The sequence below is a fragment of the Struthio camelus genome, chromosome 7, assembly GCF_040807025.1.
Source record: "Struthio camelus isolate bStrCam1 chromosome 7, bStrCam1.hap1, whole genome shotgun sequence".
In the NCBI taxonomy this organism is placed as follows: Eukaryota; Metazoa; Chordata; class Aves; order Struthioniformes; family Struthionidae; genus Struthio; species Struthio camelus.
In genome coordinates this window covers 5,602,790-5,622,777 of record NC_090948.1, presented here as the reverse complement: position 1 = coordinate 5,622,777, position 19,988 = coordinate 5,602,790, and the positions used below count along the sequence as shown (strand labels likewise).

Below are 19,988 nucleotides of genomic sequence, written 5' to 3'. Positions count from 1 at the left end.
TGAGACCCTGGGCGCTGCGTGGCCGAAGCGGCCGGGTGCCGGGGTGAAACGTGGCCGGGCCCCTTTCGGCCAAAGGCTCCTCACCGGCTCCTTTCTCTTCCTCCCTTGACAGCTGCCACCACCACTGCTCCCCCTTCGCTGTCGGTGCCTCCAGGTACGTGTGCTCCGCCCGTGCTGCCTGCGCAGGGCGGCTTTGGGGCTCGAGGCCTTACTAGCGGCGAGGCTGGCGCTTTGCCTCTTGCTCTGCCGAGCGCAGCCGGGAAATGCGCGGCCTTTGCCCACGGGCCCGCCGGCCTGGTGCCCTGCAGTGCCCAGCTGCCCCAAACGCCCCAGCGAGAGAAGCGGCCCGCGCGCAGCAGGCTGTCTCCATGTCGTTCCCCTCGCCTCCTTCGCAAGGTACCTCCCTGAGGCTGGTGAACGGCAGGAACGGGTGCGAGGGCCGCATCGAGATCTCCTCCAACGGGAGCCGCGGCACCGTCTGTGACGATGACTGGGACCTGACCGATGCCCAGGTCGTGTGCAGGCAGCTGGGCTGTGGCAGTGCCGTCTCTGCGCCCGGCAGTGCCTACTTTGGCCAAGGCAGCGGCAACATTTACCTGGACAACGTGCAGTGCTCGGGCAGCGAGGCCTCCCTCTTCCAGTGCCGGAGCGCCGGCTGGGGCGTCCACAACTGTAACCACGGGGAAGATGCCGGTGTTGTGTGCTCAGGTGCCGTTGCTTCCCCTTCCTAAATGCGCGCGCCCTTCCCCAGACTCCCCACGGAGGCCTCCTGCCAGACGCGGCGGTTGCCTCTGGCCACCAAAGCCCCTGTGCCGCCGATAAGGATGCCGCGGTGTTTTGGGCAGTGCCCTGCTGCCACCGACCCCTTCCCGAGGCTGCTGCCGCTCCGGGCCCGGCCCCTGCAGGCGGGGAGCCGGCGCCGAGCCCGCCCGTGGCTCGGCCGGCGCCCAAGGCCCTCCGCGAGGGCAGGAGCCCGCTGCTGCCAACCACAAGCGCCACGGACGTGCCTTTTGCTCCCCGCCGCACCACGAGGCTGTCGGGCACGTGGCGAGCGCGCCTGGACACTGCGCAAATGCAGCCCCTGCCTTTTCACATGCTGCAGCAGCTGGTGCCGACCCGGTGTTGGGAGCGGCTGGCGGAGGGCCAGGGGCCGTCCCGCGCCTCCTTGCGCACCGTTCCCGCTTGCTTTCCCTTCCCTTCCCCTCCCGCTGGAGCTTGCGCCCCTGCTTCGCATGCTGCTCCTCGGCGCCCCAGATGACCTGCCCGGTCTCCCAAAGGAGGCCCCTCTCTACGGAAAGCTTTCCTCACTGCGGTGTGTTGGGCCTCTACAGCAGCACATTGCTTCCCTTTGCAAAGCAGCCAAGGGCAGCCAGGAACGGGCACTTTTCCCCTGAGCTCAACGCCACGTTGGGCTATTCCTCCAAAGGTGGGCGACGGCAGGCCCAAACAAGGACTTCAAGCTGGTGCTGAGCCGAGCTAGACGTCTCTGTTTTGCTCGGCGCCCAGCGTGGCGTCCCCAGCTGAGACCCTGGGCGCTGCGTGGCCGAAGCGGCCGGGTGCCGGGGTGAAACGTGGCCGGGCCCCTTTCGGCCAAAGGCTCCTCACCGGCTCCTTTCTCTTCCTCCCTTGACAGCTGCCACCACCACTGCTCCCCCTTCGCTGTCGGTGCCTCCAGGTACGTGTGCTCCGCCCGTGCTGCCTGCGCAGGGCGGCTTTGGGGCTCGAGGCCTTACTAGCGGCGAGGCTGGCGCTTTGCCTCTTGCTCTGCCGAGCGCAGCCGGGAAATGCGCGGCCTTTGCCCACGGGCCCGCCGGCCTGGTGCCCTGCAGTGCCCAGCTGCCCCAAACGCCCCAGCGAGAGAAGCGGCCCGCGCGCAGCAGGCTGTCTCCATGTCGTTCCCCTCGCCTCCTTCGCAAGGTACCTCCCTGAGGCTGGTGAACGGCAGGAACGGGTGCGAGGGCCGCATCGAGATCTCCTCCAACGGGAGCCGCGGCACCGTCTGTGACGATGACTGGGACCTGACCGATGCCCAGGTCGTGTGCAGGCAGCTGGGCTGTGGCAGTGCCGTCTCTGCGCCCGGCAGTGCCTACTTTGGCCAAGGCAGCGGCAACATTTACCTGGACAACGTGCAGTGCTCGGGCAGCGAGGCCTCCCTCTTCCAGTGCCGGAGCGCCGGCTGGGGCGTCCACAACTGTAACCACGGGGAAGATGCCGGTGTTGTGTGCTCAGGTGCCGTTGCTTCCCCTTCCTAAATGCGCGCGCCCTTCCCCAGACTCCCCACGGAGGCCTCCTGCCAGACGCGGCGGTTGCCTCTGGCCACCAAAGCCCCTGTGCCGCCGATAAGGATGCCGCGGTGTTTTGGGCAGTGCCCTGCTGCCACCGACCCCTTCCCGAGGCTGCTGCCGCTCCGGGCCCGGCCCCTGCAGGCGGGGAGCCGGCGCCGAGCCCGCCCGTGGCTCGGCCGGCGCCCAAGGCCCGCCGCGAGGGCAGGAGCCCGCTGCTGCCAACCACAAGCGCCACGGACGTGCCTTTTGCTCCCCGCCGCACCACGAGGCTGTCGGGCACGTGGCGAGCGCGCCTGGACACTGCGCAAATGCAGCCCCTGCCTTTTCACATGCTGCAGCAGCTGGTGCCGACCCGGTGTTGGGAGCGGCTGGCGGAGGGCCAGGGGCCGTCCCGCGCCTCCTTGCGCACCGTTCCCGCTTGCTTTCCCTTCCCTTCCCTTCCCCTCCCGCTGGAGCTTGCGCCCCTGCTTCGCATGCTGCTCCTCGGCGCCCCAGATGACCTGCCCGGTCTCCCAAAGGAGGCCCCTCTCTACGGAAAGCTTTCCTCACTGCGGTGTGTTGGGCCTCTACAGCAGCACATTGCTTCCCTTTGCAAAGCAGCCAAGGGCAGCCAGGAACGGGCACTTTTCCCCTGAGCTCAACGCCACGTTGGGCTATTCCTCCAAAGGTGGGCGACGACAGGCCCAAACAAGGACTTCAAGCTGGTGCTGAGCCGAGCTAGACGTCTCTGTTTTGCTCGGCGCCCAGCGTGGCGTCCCCGGCTGAGACCCTGGGCGCTGCGTGGCCGAAGCGGCCGGGTGCCGGGGTGAAACGTGGCCGGGCCCCTTTCGGCCAAAGGCTCCTCACCGGCTCCTTTCTCTTCCTCCCTTGACAGCTGCCACCACCACTGCTCCCCCTTCGCTGTCGGTGCCTCCAGGTACGTGTGCTCCGCCCGTGCTGCCTGCGCAGGGCGGCTTTGGGGCTCGAGGCCTTACTAGCGGCGAGGCTGGCGCTTTGCCTCTTGCTCTGCCGAGCGCAGCCGGGAAATGCGCGGCCTTTGCCCACGGGCCCGCCGGCCTGGTGCCCTGCAGTGCCCAGCTGCCCCAAACGCCCCAGCGAGAGAAGCGGCCCGCGCGCAGCAGGCTGTCTCCATGTCGTTCCCCTCGCCTCCTTCGCAAGGTACCTCCCTGAGGCTGGTGAACGGCAGGAACGGGTGCGAGGGCCGCATCGAGATCTCCTCCAACGGGAGCCGCGGCACCGTCTGTGACGATGACTGGGACCTGACCGATGCCCAGGTCGTGTGCAGGCAGCTGGGCTGTGGCAGTGCCGTCTCTGCGCCCGGCAGTGCCTACTTTGGCCAAGGCAGCGGCAACATTTACCTGGACAACGTGCAGTGCTCGGGCAGCGAGGCCTCCCTCTTCCAGTGCCGGAGCGCCGGCTGGGGCGTCCACAACTGTAACCACGGGGAAGATGCCGGTGTTGTGTGCTCAGGTGCCGTTGCTTCCCCTTCCTAAATGCGCGCGCCCTTCCCCAGACTCCCCACGGAGGCCTCCTGCCAGACGCGGCGGTTGCCTCTGGCCACCAAAGCCCCTGTGCCGCCGATAAGGATGCCGCGGTGTTTTGGGCAGTGCCCTGCTGCCACCGACCCCTTCCCGAGGCTGCTGCCGCTCCGGGCCCGGCCCCTGCAGGCGGGGAGCCGGCGCCGAGCCCGCCCGTGGCTCGGCCGGCGCCCAAGGCCCGCCGCGAGGGCAGGAGCCCGCTGCTGCCAACCACAAGCGCCACGGACGTGCCTTTTGCTCCCCGCCGCACCACGAGGCTGTCGGGCACGTGGCGAGCGCGCCTGGACACTGCGCAAATGCAGCCCCTGCCTTTTCACATGCTGCAGCAGCTGGTGCCGACCCGGTGTTGGGAGCGGCTGGCGGAGGGCCAGGGGCCGTCCCGCGCCTCCTTGCGCACCGTTCCCGCTTGCTTTCCCTTCCCTTCCCCTCCCGCTGGAGCTTGCGCCCCTGCTTCGCATGCTGCTCCTCGGCGCCCCAGATGACCTGCCCGGTCTCCCAAAGGAGGCCCCTCTCTACGGAAAGCTTTCCTCACTGCGGTGTGTTGGGCCTCTACAGCAGCACATTGCTTCCCTTTGCAAAGCAGCCAAGGGCAGCCAGGAACGGGCACTTTTCCCCTGAGCTCAACGCCACGTTGGGCTATTCCTCCAAAGGTGGGCGACGGCAGGCCCAAACAAGGACTTCAAGCTGGTGCTGAGCCGAGCTAGACGTCTCTGTTTTGCTCGGCACCCAGCGTGGCGTCCCCAGCTGAGACCCTGGGCGCTGCGTGGCCGAAGCGGCCGGGTGCCGGGGTGAAACGTGGCCGGGCCCCTTTCGGCCAAAGGCTCCTCACCGGCTCCTTTCTCTTCCTCCCTTGACAGCTGCCACCACCACTGCTCCCCCTTCGCTGTCGGTGCCTCCAGGTACGTGTGCTCCGCCCGTGCTGCCTGCGCAGGGCGGCTTTGGGGCTCGAGGCCTTACTAGCGGCGAGGCTGGCGCTTTGCCTCTTGCTCTGCCGAGCGCAGCCGGGAAATGCGCGGCCTTTGCTCACGGGCCCGCCGGCCTGGTGCCCTGCAGTGCCCAGCTGCCCCAAACGCCCCAGCGAGAGAAGCGGCCCGCGCGCAGCAGGCTGTCTCCATGTCGTTCCCCTCGCCTCCTTCGCAAGGTACCTCCCTGAGGCTGGTGAACGGCAGGAACGGGTGCGAGGGCCGCATCGAGATCTCCTCCAACGGGAGCCGCGGCACCGTCTGTGACGATGACTGGGACCTGACCGATGCCCAGGTCGTGTGCAGGCAGCTGGGCTGTGGCAGTGCCGTCTCTGCGCCCGGCAGTGCCTACTTTGGCCAAGGCAGCGGCAACATTTACCTGGACAACGTGCAGTGCTCGGGCAGCGAGGCCTCCCTCTTCCAGTGCCGGAGCGCCGGCTGGGGCGTCCACAACTGTAACCACGGGGAAGATGCCGGTGTTGTGTGCTCAGGTGCCGTTGCTTCCCCTTCCTAAATGCGCGCGCCCTTCCCCAGACTCCCCACGGAGGCCTCCTGCCAGACGCGGCGGTTGCCTCTGGCCACCAAAGCCCCTGTGCCGCCGATAAGGATGCCGCGGTGTTTTGGGCAGTGCCCTGCTGCCACCGACCCCTTCCCGAGGCTGCTGCCGCTCCGGGCCCGGCCCCTGCAGGCGGGGAGCCGGCGCCGAGCCCGCCCGTGGCTCGGCCGGCGCCCAAGGCCCGCCGCGAGGGCAGGAGCCCGCTGCTGCCAACCACAAGCGCCACGGACGTGCCTTTTGCTCCCCGCCGCACCACGAGGCTGTCGGGCACGTGGCGAGCGCGCCTGGACACTGCGCAAATGCAGCCCCTGCCTTTTCACATGCTGCAGCAGCTGGTGCCGACCCGGTGTTGGGAGCGGCTGGCGGAGGGCCAGGGGCCGTCCCGCGCCTCCTTGCGCACCGTTCCCGCTTGCTTTCCCTTCCCTTCCCTTCCCCTCCCGCTGGAGCTTGCGCCCCTGCTTCGCATGCTGCTCCTCGGCGCCCCAGATGACCTGCCCGGTCTCCCAAAGGAGGCCCCTCTCTACGGAAAGCTTTCCTCACTGCGGTGTGTTGGGCCTCTACAGCAGCACATTGCTTCCCTTTGCAAAGCAGCCAAGGGCAGCCAGGAACGGGCACTTTTCCCCTGAGCTCAACGCCACGTTGGGCTATTCCTCCAAAGGTGGGCGACGGCAGGCCCAAACAAGGACTTCAAGCTGGTGCTGAGCCGAGCTAGACGTCTCTGTTTTGCTCGGCGCCCAGCGTGGCGTCCCCAGCTGAGACCCTGGGCGCTGCGTGGCCGAAGCGGCCGGGTGCCGGGGTGAAACGTGGCCGGGCCCCTTTCGGCCAAAGGCTCCTCACCGGCTCCTTTCTCTTCCTCCCTTGACAGCTGCCACCACCACTGCTCCCCCTTCGCTGTCGGTGCCTCCAGGTACGTGTGCTCCGCCCGTGCTGCCTGCGCAGGGCGGCTTTGGGGCTCGAGGCCTTACTAGCGGCGAGGCTGGCGCTTTGCCTCTTGCTCTGCCGAGCGCAGCCGGGAAATGCGCGGCCTTTGCCCACGGGCCCGCCGGCCTGGTGCCCTGCAGTGCCCAGCTGCCCCAAACGCCCCAGCGAGAGAAGCGGCCCGCGCGCAGCAGGCTGTCTCCATGTCGTTCCCCTCGCCTCCTTCGCAAGGTACCTCCCTGAGGCTGGTGAACGGCAGGAACGGGTGCGAGGGCCGCATCGAGATCTCCTCCAACGGGAGCCGCGGCACCGTCTGTGACGATGACTGGGACCTGACCGATGCCCAGGTCGTGTGCAGGCAGCTGGGCTGTGGCAGTGCCGTCTCTGCGCCCGGCAGTGCCTACTTTGGCCAAGGCAGCGGCAACATTTACCTGGACAACGTGCAGTGCTCGGGCAGCGAGGCCTCCCTCTTCCAGTGCCGGAGCGCCGGCTGGGGCGTCCACAACTGTAACCACGGGGAAGATGCCGGTGTTGTGTGCTCAGGTGCCGTTGCTTCCCCTTCCTAAATGCGCGCGCCCTTCCCCAGACTCCCCACGGAGGCCTCCTGCCAGACGCGGCGGTTGCCTCTGGCCACCAAAGCCCCTGTGCCGCCGATAAGGATGCCGCGGTGTTTTGGGCAGTGCCCTGCTGCCACCGACCCCTTCCCGAGGCTGCTGCCGCTCCGGGCCCGGCCCCTGCAGGCGGGGAGCCGGCGCCGAGCCCGCCCGTGGCTCGGCCGGCGCCCAAGGCCCGCCGCGAGGGCAGGAGCCCGCTGCTGCCAACCACAAGCGCCACGGACGTGCCTTTTGCTCCCCGCCGCACCACGAGGCTGTCGGGCACGTGGCGAGCGCGCCTGGACACTGCGCAAATGCAGCCCCTGCCTTTTCACATGCTGCAGCAGCTGGTGCCGACCCGGTGTTGGGAGCGGCTGGCGGAGGGCCAGGGGCCGTCCCGCGCCTCCTTGCGCACCGTTCCCGCTTGCTTTCCCTTCCCTTCCCCTCCCGCTGGAGCTTGCGCCCCTGCTTCGCATGCTGCTCCTCGGCGCCCCAGATGACCTGCCCGGTCTCCCAAAGGAGGCCCCTCTCTACGGAAAGCTTTCCTCACTGCGGTGTGTTGGGCCTCTACAGCAGCACATTGCTTCCCTTTGCAAAGCAGCCAAGGGCAGCCAGGAACGGGCACTTTTCCCCTGAGCTCAACGCCACGTTGGGCTATTCCTCCAAAGGTGGGCGACGGCAGGCCCAAACAAGGACTTCAAGCTGGTGCTGAGCCGAGCTAGACGTCTCTGTTTTGCTCGGCGCCCAGCGTGGCGTCCCCAGCTGAGACCCTGGGCGCTGCGTGGCCGAAGCGGCCGGGTGCCGGGGTGAAACGTGGCCGGGCCCCTTTCGGCCAAAGGCTCCTCACCGGCTCCTTTCTCTTCCTCCCTTGACAGCTGCCACCACCACTGCTCCCCCTTCGCTGTCGGTGCCTCCAGGTACGTGTGCTCCGCCCGTGCTGCCTGCGCAGGGCGGCTTTGGGGCTCGAGGCCTTACTAGCGGCGAGGCTGGCGCTTTGCCTCTTGCTCTGCCGAGCGCAGCCGGGAAATGCGCGGCCTTTGCCCACGGGCCCGCCGGCCTGGTGCCCTGCAGTGCCCAGCTGCCCCAAACGCCCCAGCGAGAGAAGCGGCCCGCGCGCAGCAGGCTGTCTCCATGTCGTTCCCCTCGCCTCCTTCGCAAGGTACCTCCCTGAGGCTGGTGAACGGCAGGAACGGGTGCGAGGGCCGCATCGAGATCTCCTCCAACGGGAGCCGCGGCACCGTCTGTGACGATGACTGGGACCTGACCGATGCCCAGGTCGTGTGCAGGCAGCTGGGCTGTGGCAGTGCCGTCTCTGCGCCCGGCAGTGCCTACTTTGGCCAAGGCAGCGGCAACATTTACCTGGACAACGTGCAGTGCTCGGGCAGCGAGGCCTCCCTCTTCCAGTGCCGGAGCGCCGGCTGGGGCGTCCACAACTGTAACCACGGGGAAGATGCCGGTGTTGTGTGCTCAGGTGCCGTTGCTTCCCCTTCCTAAATGTGCGCGCCCTTCCCCAGACTCCCCACGGAGGCCTCCTGCCAGACGCGGCGGTTGCCTCTGGCCACCAAAGCCCCTGTGCCGCCGATAAGGATGCCGCGGTGTTTTGGGCAGTGCCCTGCTGCCACCGACCCCTTCCCGAGGCTGCTGCCGCTCCGGGCCCGGCCCCTGCAGGCGGGGAGCCGGCGCCGAGCCCGCCCGTGGCTCGGCCGGCACCCAAGGCCCGCCGCGAGGGCAGGAGCCCGCTGCTGCCAACCACAAGCGCCACGGACGTGCCTTTTGCTCCCCGCCGCACCACGAGGCTGTCGGGCACGTGGCGAGCGCGCCTGGACACTGCGCAAATGCAGCCCCTGCCTTTTCACATGCTGCAGCAGCTGGTGCCGACCCGGTGTTGGGAGCGGCTGGCGGAGGGCCAGGGGCCGTCCCGCGCCTCCTTGCGCACCGTTCCCGCTTGCTTTCCCTTCCCTTCCCCTCCCGCTGGAGCTTGCGCCCCTGCTTCGCATGCTGCTCCTCGGCGCCCCAGATGACCTGCCCGGTCTCCCAAAGGAGGCCCCTCTCTACGGAAAGCTTTCCTCACTGCGGTGTGTTGGGCCTCTACAGCAGCACATTGCTTCCCTTTGCAAAGCAGCCAAGGGCAGCCAGGAACGGGCACTTTTCCCCTGAGCTCAACGCCACGTTGGGCTATTCCTCCAAAGGTGGGCGACGGCAGGCCCAAACAAGGACTTCAAGCTGGTGCTGAGCCGAGCTAGACGTCTCTGTTTTGCTCGGCGCCCAGCGTGGCGTCCCCAGCTGAGACCCTGGGCGCTGCGTGGCCGAAGCGGCCGGGTGCCGGGGTGAAACGTGGCCGGGCCCCTTTCGGCCAAAGGCTCCTCACCGGCTCCTTTCTCTTCCTCCCTTGACAGCTGCCACCACCACTGCTCCCCCTTCGCTGTCGGTGCCTCCAGGTACGTGTGCTCCGCCCGTGCTGCCTGCGCAGGGCGGCTTTGGGGCTCGAGGCCTTACTAGCGGCGAGGCTGGCGCTTTGCCTCTTGCTCTGCCGAGCGCAGCCGGGAAATGCGCGGCCTTTGCCCACGGGCCCGCCGGCCTGGTGCCCTGCAGTGCCCAGCTGCCCCAAACGCCCCAGCGAGAGAAGCGGCCCGCGCGCAGCAGGCTGTCTCCATGTCGTTCCCCTCGCCTCCTTCGCAAGGTACCTCCCTGAGGCTGGTGAACGGCAGGAACGGGTGCGAGGGCCGCATCGAGATCTCCTCCAACGGGAGCCGCGGCACCGTCTGTGACGATGACTGGGACCTGACCGATGCCCAGGTCGTGTGCAGGCAGCTGGGCTGTGGCAGTGCCGTCTCTGCGCCCGGCAGTGCCTACTTTGGCCAAGGCAGCGGCAACATTTACCTGGACAACGTGCAGTGCACGGGCAGCGAGGCCTCCCTCTTCCAGTGCCGGAGCGCCGGCTGGGGCGTCCACAACTGTAACCACGGGGAAGATGCCGGTGTTGTGTGCTCAGGTGCCGTTGCTTCCCCTTCCTAAATGCGCGCGCCCTTCCCCAGACTCCCCACGGAGGCCTCCTGCCAGACGCGGCGGTTGCCTCTGGCCACCAAAGCCCCTGTGCCGCCGATAAGGATGCCGCGGTGTTTTGGGCAGTGCCCTGCTGCCACCGACCCCTTCCCGAGGCTGCTGCCGCTCCGGGCCCGGCCCCTGCAGGCGGGGAGCCGGCGCCAAGCCCGCCCGTGGCTCGGCCGGCGCCCAAGGCCCGCCGCGAGGGCAGGAGCCCGCTGCTGCCAACCACAAGCGCCACGGACGTGCCTTTTGCTCCCCGCCGCACCACGAGGCTGTCGGGCACGTGGCGAGCGCGCCTGGACACTGCGCAAATGCAGCCCCTGCCTTTTCACATGCTGCAGCAGCTGGTGCCGACCCGGTGTTGGGAGCGGCTGGCGGAGGGCCAGGGGCCGTCCCGCGCCTCCTTGCGCACCGTTCCCGCTTGCTTTCCCTTCCCTTCCCCTCCCGCTGGAGCTTGCGCCCCTGCTTCGCATGCTGCTCCTCGGCGCCCCAGATGACCTGCCCGGTCTCCCAAAGGAGGCCCCTCTCTACGGAAAGCTTTCCTCACTGCGGTGTGTTGGGCCTCTACAGCAGCACATTGCTTCCCTTTGCAAAGCAGCCAAGGGCAGCCAGGAACGGGCACTTTTCCCCTGAGCTCAACGCCACGTTGGGCTATTCCTCCAAAGGTGGGCGACGGCAGGCCCAAACAAGGACTTCAAGCTGGTGCTGAGCCGAGCTAGACGTCTCTGTTTTGCTCGGCGCCCAGCGTGGCGTCCCCAGCTGAGACCCTGGGCGCTGCGTGGCCGAAGCGGCCGGGTGCCGGGGTGAAACGTGGCCGGGCCCCTTTCGGCCAAAGGCTCCTCACCGGCTCCTTTCTCTTCCTCCCTTGACAGCTGCCACCACCACTGCTCCCCCTTCGCTGTCGGTGCCTCCAGGTACGTGTGCTCCGCCCGTGCTGCCTGCGCAGGGCGGCTTTGGGGCTCGAGGCCTTACTAGCGGCGAGGCTGGCGCTTTGCCTCTTGCTCTGCCGAGCGCAGCCGGGAAATGCGCGGCCTTTGCCCACGGGCCCGCCGGCCTGGTGCCCTGCAGTGCCCAGCTGCCCCAAACGCCCCAGCGAGAGAAGCGGCCCGCGCGCAGCAGGCTGTCTCCATGTCGTTCCCCTCGCCTCCTTCGCAAGGTACCTCCCTGAGGCTGGTGAACGGCAGGAACGGGTGCGAGGGCCGCATCGAGATCTCCTCCAACGGGAGCCGCGGCACCGTCTGTGACGATGACTGGGACCTGACCGATGCCCAGGTCGTGTGCAGGCAGCTGGGCTGTGGCAGTGCCGTCTCTGCGCCCGGCAGTGCCTACTTTGGCCAAGGCAGCGGCAACATTTACCTGGACAACGTGCAGTGCACGGGCAGCGAGGCCTCCCTCTTCCAGTGCCGGAGCGCCGGCTGGGGCGTCCACAACTGTAACCACGGGGAAGATGCCGGTGTTGTGTGCTCAGGTGCCGTTGCTTCCCCTTCCTAAATGCGCGCGCCCTTCCCCAGACTCCCCACGGAGGCCTCCTGCCAGACGCGGCGGTTGCCTCTGGCCACCAAAGCCCCTGTGCCGCCGATAAGGATGCCGCGGTGTTTTGGGCAGTGCCCTGCTGCCACCGACCCCTTCCCGAGGCTGCTGCCGCTCCGGGCCCGGCCCCTGCAGGCGGGGAGCCGGCGCCAAGCCCGCCCGTGGCTCGGCCGGCGCCCAAGGCCCGCCGCGAGGGCAGGAGCCCGCTGCTGCCAACCACAAGCGCCACGGACGTGCCTTTTGCTCCCCGCCGCACCACGAGGCTGTCGGGCACGTGGCGAGCGCGCCTGGACACTGCGCAAATGCAGCCCCTGCCTTTTCACATGCTGCAGCAGCTGGTGCCGACCCGGTGTTGGGAGCGGCTGGCGGAGGGCCAGGGGCCGTCCCGCGCCTCCTTGCGCACCGTTCCCGCTTGCTTTCCCTTCCCTTCCCCTCCCGCTGGAGCTTGCGCCCCTGCTTCGCATGCTGCTCCTCGGCGCCCCAGATGACCTGCCCGGTCTCCCAAAGGAGGCCCCTCTCTACGGAAAGCTTTCCTCACTGCGGTGTGTTGGGCCTCTACAGCAGCACATTGCTTCCCTTTGCAAAGCAGCCAAGGGCAGCCAGGAACGGGCACTTTTCCCCTGAGCTCAACGCCACGTTGGGCTATTCCTCCAAAGGTGGGCGACGGCAGGCCCAAACAAGGACTTCAAGCTGGTGCTGAGCCGAGCTAGACGTCTCTGTTTTGCTCGGCGCCCAGCGTGGCGTCCCCAGCTGAGACCCTGGGCGCTGCGTGGCCGAAGCGGCCGGGTGCCGGGGTGAAACGTGGCCGGGCCCCTTTCGGCCAAAGGCTCCTCACCGGCTCCTTTCTCTTCCTCCCTTGACAGCTGCCACCACCACTGCTCCCCCTTCGCTGTCGGTGCCTCCAGGTACGTGTGCTCCGCCCGTGCTGCCTGCGCAGGGCGGCTTTGGGGCTCGAGGCCTTACTAGCGGCGAGGCTGGCGCTTTGCCTCTTGCTCTGCCGAGCGCAGCCGGGAAATGCGCGGCCTTTGCCCACGGGCCCGCCGGCCTGGTGCCCTGCAGTGCCCAGCTGCCCCAAACGCCCCAGCGAGAGAAGCGGCCCGCGCGCAGCAGGCTGTCTCCATGTCGTTCCCCTCGCCTCCTTCGCAAGGTACCTCCCTGAGGCTGGTGAACGGCAGGAACGGGTGCGAGGGCCGCATCGAGATCTCCTCCAACGGGAGCCGCGGCACCGTCTGTGACGATGACTGGGACCTGACCGATGCCCAGGTCGTGTGCAGGCAGCTGGGCTGTGGCAGTGCCGTCTCTGCGCCCGGCAGTGCCTACTTTGGCCAAGGCAGCGGCAACATTTACCTGGACAACGTGCAGTGCACGGGCAGCGAGGCCTCCCTCTTCCAGTGCCGGAGCGCCGGCTGGGGCGTCCACAACTGTAACCACGGGGAAGATGCCGGTGTTGTGTGCTCAGGTGCCGTTGCTTCCCCTTCCTAAATGCGCGCGCCCTTCCCCAGACTCCCCACGGAGGCCTCCTGCCAGACGCGGCGGTTGCCTCTGGCCACCAAAGCCCCTGTGCCGCCGATAAGGATGCCGCGGTGTTTTGGGCAGTGCCCTGCTGCCACCGACCCCTTCCCGAGGCTGCTGCCGCTCCGGGCCCGGCCCCTGCAGGCGGGGAGCCGGCGCCGAGCCCGCCCGTGGCTCGGCCGGCGCCCAAGGCCCGCCGCGAGGGCAGGAGCCCGCTGCTGCCAACCACAAGCGCCACGGACGTGCCTTTTGCTCCCCGCCGCACCACGAGGCTGTCGGGCACGTGGCGAGCGCGCCTGGACACTGCGCAAATGCAGCCCCTGCCTTTTCACATGCTGCAGCAGCTGGTGCTGACCCGGTGTTGGGAGCGGCTGGCGGAGGGCCAGGGGCCGTCCCGCGCCTCCTTGCGCACCGTTCCCGCTTGCTTTCCCTTCCCTTCCCTTCCCCTCCCGCTGGAGCTTGCGCCCCTGCTTCGCATGCTGCTCCTCGGCGCCCCAGATGACCTGCCCGGTCTCCCAAAGGAGGCCCCTCTCTACGGAAAGCTTTCCTCACTGCGGTGTGTTGGGCCTCTACAGCAGCACATTGCTTCCCTTTGCAAAGCAGCCAAGGGCAGCCAGGAACGGGCACTTTTCCCCTGAGCTCAACGCCACGTTGGGCTATTCCTCCAAAGGTGGGCGACGGCAGGCCCAAACAAGGACTTCAAGCTGGTGCTGAGCCGAGCTAGACGTCTCTGTTTTGCTCGGCGCCCAGCGTGGCGTCCCCAGCTGAGACCCTGGGCGCTGCGTGGCCGAAGCGGCCGGGTGCCGGGGTGAAACGTGGCCGGGCCCCTTTCGGCCAAAGGCTCCTCACCGGCTCCTTTCTCTTCCTCCCTTGACAGCTGCCACCACCACTGCTCCCCCTTCGCTGTCGGTGCCTCCAGGTACGTGTGCTCCGCCCGTGCTGCCTGCGCAGGGCGGCTTTGGGGCTCGAGGCCTTACTAGCGGCGAGGCTGGCGCTTTGCCTCTTGCTCTGCCGAGCGCAGCCGGGAAATGCGCGGCCTTTGCCCACGGGCCCGCCGGCCTGGTGCCCTGCAGTGCCCAGCTGCCCCAAACGCCCCAGCGAGAGAAGCGGCCCGCGCGCAGCAGGCTGTCTCCATGTCGTTCCCCTCGCCTCCTTCGCAAGGTACCTCCCTGAGGCTGGTGAACGGCAGGAACGGGTGCGAGGGCCGCATCGAGATCTCCTCCAACGGCAGCCGCGGCACCGTCTGTGACGATGACTGGGACCTGACCGATGCCCAGGTCGTGTGCAGGCAGCTGGGCTGTGGCAGTGCCGTCTCTGCGCCCGGCAGTGCCTACTTTGGCCAAGGCAGCGGCAACATTTACCTGGACAACGTGCAGTGCACGGGCAGCGAGGCCTCCCTCTTCCAGTGCCGGAGCGCCGGCTGGGGCGTCCACAACTGTAACCACGGGGAAGATGCCGGTGTTGTGTGCTCAGGTGCCGTTGCTTCCCCTTCCTAAATGCGCGCGCCCTTCCCCAGACTCCCCACGGAGGCCTCCTGCCAGACGCGGCGGTTGCCTCTGGCCACCAAAGCCCCTGTGCCGCCGATAAGGATGCCGCGGTGTTTTGGGCAGTGCCCTGCTGCCACCGACCCCTTCCCGAGGCTGCTGCCGCTCCGGGCCCGGCCCCTGCAGGCGGGGAGCCGGCGCCGAGCCCGCCCGTGGCTCGGCCGGCGCCCAAGGCCCGCCGCGAGGGCAGGAGCCCGCTGCTGCCAACCACAAGCGCCACGGACGTGCCTTTTGCTCCCCGCCGCACCACGAGGCTGTCGGGCACGTGGCGAGCGCGCCTGGACACTGCGCAAATGCAGCCCCTGCCTTTTCACATGCTGCAGCAGCTGGTGCCGACCCGGTGTTGGGAGCGGCTGGCGGAGGGCCAGGGGCCGTCCCGCGCCTCCTTGCGCACCGTTCCCGCTTGCTTTCCCTTCCCTTCCCCTCCCGCTGGAGCTTGCGCCCCTGCTTCGCATGCTGCTCCTCGGCGCCCCAGATGACCTGCCCGGTCTCCCAAAGGAGGCCCCTCTCTACGGAAAGCTTTCCTCACTGCGGTGTGTTGGGCCTCTACAGCAGCACATTGCTTCCCTTTGCAAAGCAGCCAAGGGCAGCCAGGAACGGGCACTTTTCCCCTGAGCTCAACGCCACGTTGGGCTATTCCTCCAAAGGTGGGCGACGGCAGGCCCAAACAAGGACTTCAAGCTGGTGCTGAGCCGAGCTAGACGTCTCTGTTTTGCTCGGCGCCCAGCGTGGCGTCCCCAGCTGAGACCCTGGGCGCTGCGTGGCCGAAGCGGCCGGGTGCCGGGGTGAAACGTGGCCGGGCCCCTTTCGGCCAAAGGCTCCTCACCGGCTCCTTTCTCTTCCTCCCTTGACAGCTGCCACCACCACTGCTCCCCCTTCGCTGTCGGTGCCTCCAGGTACGTGTGCTCCGCCCGTGCTGCCTGCGCAGGGCGGCTTTGGGGCTCGAGGCCTTACTAGCGGCGAGGCTGGCGCTTTGCCTCTTGCTCTGCCGAGCGCAGCCGGGAAATGCGCGGCCTTTGCCCACGGGCCCGCCGGCCTGGTGCCCTGCAGTGCCCAGCTGCCCCAAACGCCCCAGCGAGAGAAGCGGCCCGCGCGCAGCAGGCTGTCTCCATGTCGTTCCCCTCGCCTCCTTCGCAAGGTACCTCCCTGAGGCTGGTGAACGGCAGGAACGGGTGCGAGGGCCGCATCGAGATCTCCTCCAACGGCAGCCGCGGCACCGTCTGTGACGATGACTGGGACCTGACCGATGCCCAGGTCGTGTGCAGGCAGCTGGGCTGTGGCAGTGCCGTCTCTGCGCCCGGCAGTGCCTACTTTGGCCAAGGCAGCGGCAACATTTACCTGGACAACGTGCAGTGCACGGGCAGCGAGGCCTCCCTCTTCCAGTGCCGGAGCGCCGGCTGGGGCGTCCACAACTGTAACCACGGGGAAGATGCCGGTGTTGTGTGCTCAGGTGCCGTTGCTTCCCCTTCCTAAATGCGCGCGCCCTTCCCCAGACTCCCCACGGAGGCCTCCTGCCAGACGCGGCGGTTGCCTCTGGCCACCAAAGCCCCTGTGCCGCCGATAAGGATGCCGCGGTGTTTTGGGCAGTGCCCTGCTGCCACCGACCCCTTCCCGAGGCTGCTGCCGCTCCGGGCCCGGCCCCTGCAGGCGGGGAGCCGGCGCCAAGCCCGCCCGTGGCTCGGCCGGCGCCCAAGGCCCGCCGCGAGGGCAGGAGCCCGCTGCTGCCAACCACAAGCGCCACGGACGTGCCTTTTGCTCCCCGCCGCACCACGAGGCTGTCGGGCACGTGGCGAGCGCGCCTGGACACTGCGCAAATGCAGCCCCTGCCTTTTCACATGCTGCAGCAGCTGGTGCCGACCCGGTGTTGGGAGCAGCTGGCGGAGGGCCAGGGGCCGTCCCGCGCCTCCTTGCGCACCGTTCCCGCTTGCTTTCCCTTCCCTTCCTTTCCCCTCCCGCTGGAGCTTGCGCCCCTGCTTCGCATGCTGCTCCTCGGCGCCCCAGATGACCTGCCCGGTCTCCCAAAGGAGGCCCCTCTCTACGGAAAGCTTTCCTCACTGCGGTGTGTTGGGCCTCTACAGCAGCACATTGCTTCCCTTTGCAAAGCAGCCAAGGGCAGCCAGGAACGGGCACTTTTCCCCTGAGCTCAACGCCACGTTGGGCTATTCCTCCAAAGGTGGGCGACGGCAGGCCCAAACAAGGACTTCAAGCTGGTGCTGAGCCAAGCTAGACGTCTCTGTTTTGCTCGGCGCCCAGTGTGGCGTCCCCAGCTGAGACCCTGGGCGCTGCGTGGCCAAAGCGGCCGGGTGCCGGGGTGAAACGTGGCCGGGCCCCTTTCGGCCAAAGGCTCCTCACCGGCTCCTTTCTCTTCCTCCCTTGACAGCTGCCACCACCACTGCTCCCCCTTCGCTGTCGGTGCCTCCAGGTACGTGTGCTCCGCCCGTGCTGCCTGCGCAGGGCGGCTTTGGGGCTCGAGGCCTTACTAGCGGCGAGGCTGGCGCTTTGCCTCTTGCTCTGCCGAGCGCAGCCGGGAAATGCGCGGCCTTTGCCCACGGGCCCGCCGGCCTGGTGCCCTGCAGTGCCCAGCTGCCCCAAACGCCCCAGCGAGAGAAGCGGCCCGCGCGCAGCAGGCTGTCTCCATGTCGTTCCCCTCGCCTCCTTCGCAAGGTACCTCCCTGAGGCTGGTGAACGGCAGGAACGGGTGCGAGGGCCGCATCGAGATCTCCTCCAACGGGAGCCGCGGCACCGTCTGTGACGATGACTGGGACCTGACCGATGCCCAGGTCGTGTGCAGGCAGCTGGGCTGTGGCAGTGCCGTCTCTGCGCCCGGCAGTGCCTACTTTGGCCAAGGCAGCGGCAACATTTACCTGGACAACGTGCAGTGCACGGGCAGCGAGGCCTCCCTCTTCCAGTGCCGGAGCGCCGGCTGGGGCGTCCACAACTGTAACCACGGGGAAGATGCCGGTGTTGTGTGCTCAGGTGCCGTTGCTTCCCCTTCCTAAATGCGCGTGCCCTTCCCCAGACTCCCCACGGAGGCCTCCTGCCAGACGCGGCGGTTGCCTCTGGCCACCAAAGCCCCGATAAGGATGCCGCGGTGTTTTGGGCAGTGCCCTGCTGCCACCGACCCCTTCCCGAGGCTGCTGCCGCTCCGGGCCCGGCCCCTGCAGGCGGGGAGCCGGCGCCGAGCCCGCCCGTGGCTCGGCCGGCGCCCAAGGCCCGCCGCGAGGGCAGGAGCCCGCTGCTGCCAACCACAAGCGCCACGGACGTGCCTTTTGCTCCCCGCCGCACCACGAGGCTGTCGGGCACGTGGCGAGCGCGCCTGGACACTGCGCAAATGCAGCCCCTGCCTTTTCACATGCTGCAGCAGCTGGTGCCGACCCGGTGTTGGGAGCGGCTGGCGGAGGGCCAGGGGCCGTCCCGCGCCTCCTTGCGCACCGTTCCCGCTTGCTTTCCCTTCCCTTCCCTTCCCCTCCCGCTGGAGCTTGCGCCCCTGCTTCGCATGCTGCTCCTCGGCGCCCCAGATGACCTGCCCGGTCTCCCAAAGGAGGCCCCTCTCTACGGAAAGCTTTCCTCACTGCGGTGTGTTGGGCCTCTACAGCAGCACATTGCTTCCCTTTGCAAAGCAGCCAAGGGCAGCCAGGAACGGGCACTTTTCCCCTGAGCTCAACGCCACGTTGGGCTATTCCTCCAAAGGTGGGCGACGGCAGGCCCAAACAAGGACTTCAAGCTGGTGCTGAGCCGAGCTAGACGTCTCTGTTTTGCTCGGCGCCCAGCGTGGCGTCCCCAGCTGAGACCCTGGGCGCTGCGTGGCCGAAGCGGCCGGGTGCCGGGGTGAAACGTGGCCGGGCCCCTTTCGGCCAAAGGCTCCTCACCGGCTCCTTTCTCTTCCTCCCTTGACAGCTGCCACCACCACTGCTCCCCCTTCGCTGTCGGTGCCTCCAGGTACGTGTGCTCCGCCCGTGCTGCCTGCGCAGGGCGGCTTTGGGGCTCGAGGCCTTACTAGCGGCGAGGCTGGCGCTTTGCCTCTTGCTCTGCCGAGCGCAGCCGGGAAATGCGCGGCCTTTGCCCACGGGCCCGCCGGCCTGGTGCCCTGCAGTGCCCAGCTGCCCCAAACGCCCCAGCGAGAGAAGCGGCCCGCGCGCAGCAGGCTGTCTCCATGTCGTTCCCCTCGCCTCCTTCGCAAGGTACCTCCCTGAGGCTGGTGAACGGCAGGAACGGGTGCGAGGGCCGCATCGAGATCTCCTCCAACGGCAGCCGCGGCACCGTCTGTGACGATGACTGGGACCTGACCGATGCCCAGGTCGTGTGCAGGCAGCTGGGCTGTGGCAGTGCCGTCTCTGCGCCCGGCAGTGCCTACTTTGGCCAAGGCAGCGGCAACATTTACCTGGACAACGTGCAGTGCACGGGCAGCGAGGCCTCCCTCTTCCAGTGCCGGAGCGCCGGCTGGGGCGTCCACAACTGTAACCACGGGGAAGATGCCGGTGTTGTGTGCTCAGGTGCCGTTGCTTCCCCTTCCTAAATGCGCGCGCCCTTCCCCAGACTCCCCACGGAGGCCTCCTGCCAGACGCGGCGGTTGCCTCTGGCCACCAAAGCCCCTGTGCCGCCGATAAGGATGCCGCGGTGTTTTGGGCAGTGCCCTGCTGCCACCGACCCCTTCCCGAGGCTGCTGCCGCTCCGGGCCCGGCCCCTGCAGGCGGGGAGCCGGCGCCGAGCCCGCCCGTGGCTCGGCCGGCGCCCAAGGCCCGCCGCGAGGGCAGGAGCCCGCTGCTGCCAACCACAAGCGCCACGGACGTGCCTTTTGCTCCCCGCCGCACCACGAGGCTGTCGGGCACGTGGCGAGCGCGCCTGGACACTGCGCAAATGCAGCCCCTGCCTTTTCACATGCTGCAGCAGCTGGTGCCGACCCGGTGTTGGGAGCGGCTGGCGGAGGGCCAGGGGCCGTCCCGCGCCTCCTTGCGCACCGTTCCCGCTTGCTTTCCCTTCCCTTCCCCTCCCGCTGGAGCTTGCGCCCCTGCTTCGCATGCTGCTCCTCGGCGCCCCAGATGACCTGCCCGGTCTCCCAAAGGAGGCCCCTCTCTACGGAAAGCTTTCCTCACTGCGGTGTGTTGGGCCTCTACAGCAGCACATTGCTTCCCTTTGCAAAGCAGCCAAGGGCAGCCAGGAACGGGCACTTTTCCCCTGAGCTCAACGCCACGTTGGGCTATTCCTCCAAGGGTGGGCGACGACAGGCCCAAACAAGGACTTCAAGCTGGTGCTGAGCCGAGCTAGACGTCTCTGTTTTGCTCGGCGCCCAGCGTGGCGTCCCCAGCTGAGACCCTGGGCGCTGCGTGGCCGAAGCGGCCGGGTGCCGGGGTGAAACGTGGCCGGGCCTCTTTCGGCCAAAGGCTCCTCACCGGCTCCTTTCTCTTCCTCCCTTGACAGCTGCCACCACCACTGCTCCCCCTTCGCTGTCGGTGCCTCCAGGTACGTGTGCTCCGCCCGTGCTGCCTGCGCAGGGCGGCTTTGGGG

At 68.4% G+C, this 19,988-nt stretch overlaps 1 pseudogene; it reads left to right on the top strand.

The window, feature by feature from the left end:
• The window catches only part of LOC138067864 (deleted in malignant brain tumors 1 protein-like), a 54,983-nt pseudogene that overhangs the window by 2,375 nt on the left and 32,620 nt on the right, over positions 1–19,988 (top strand).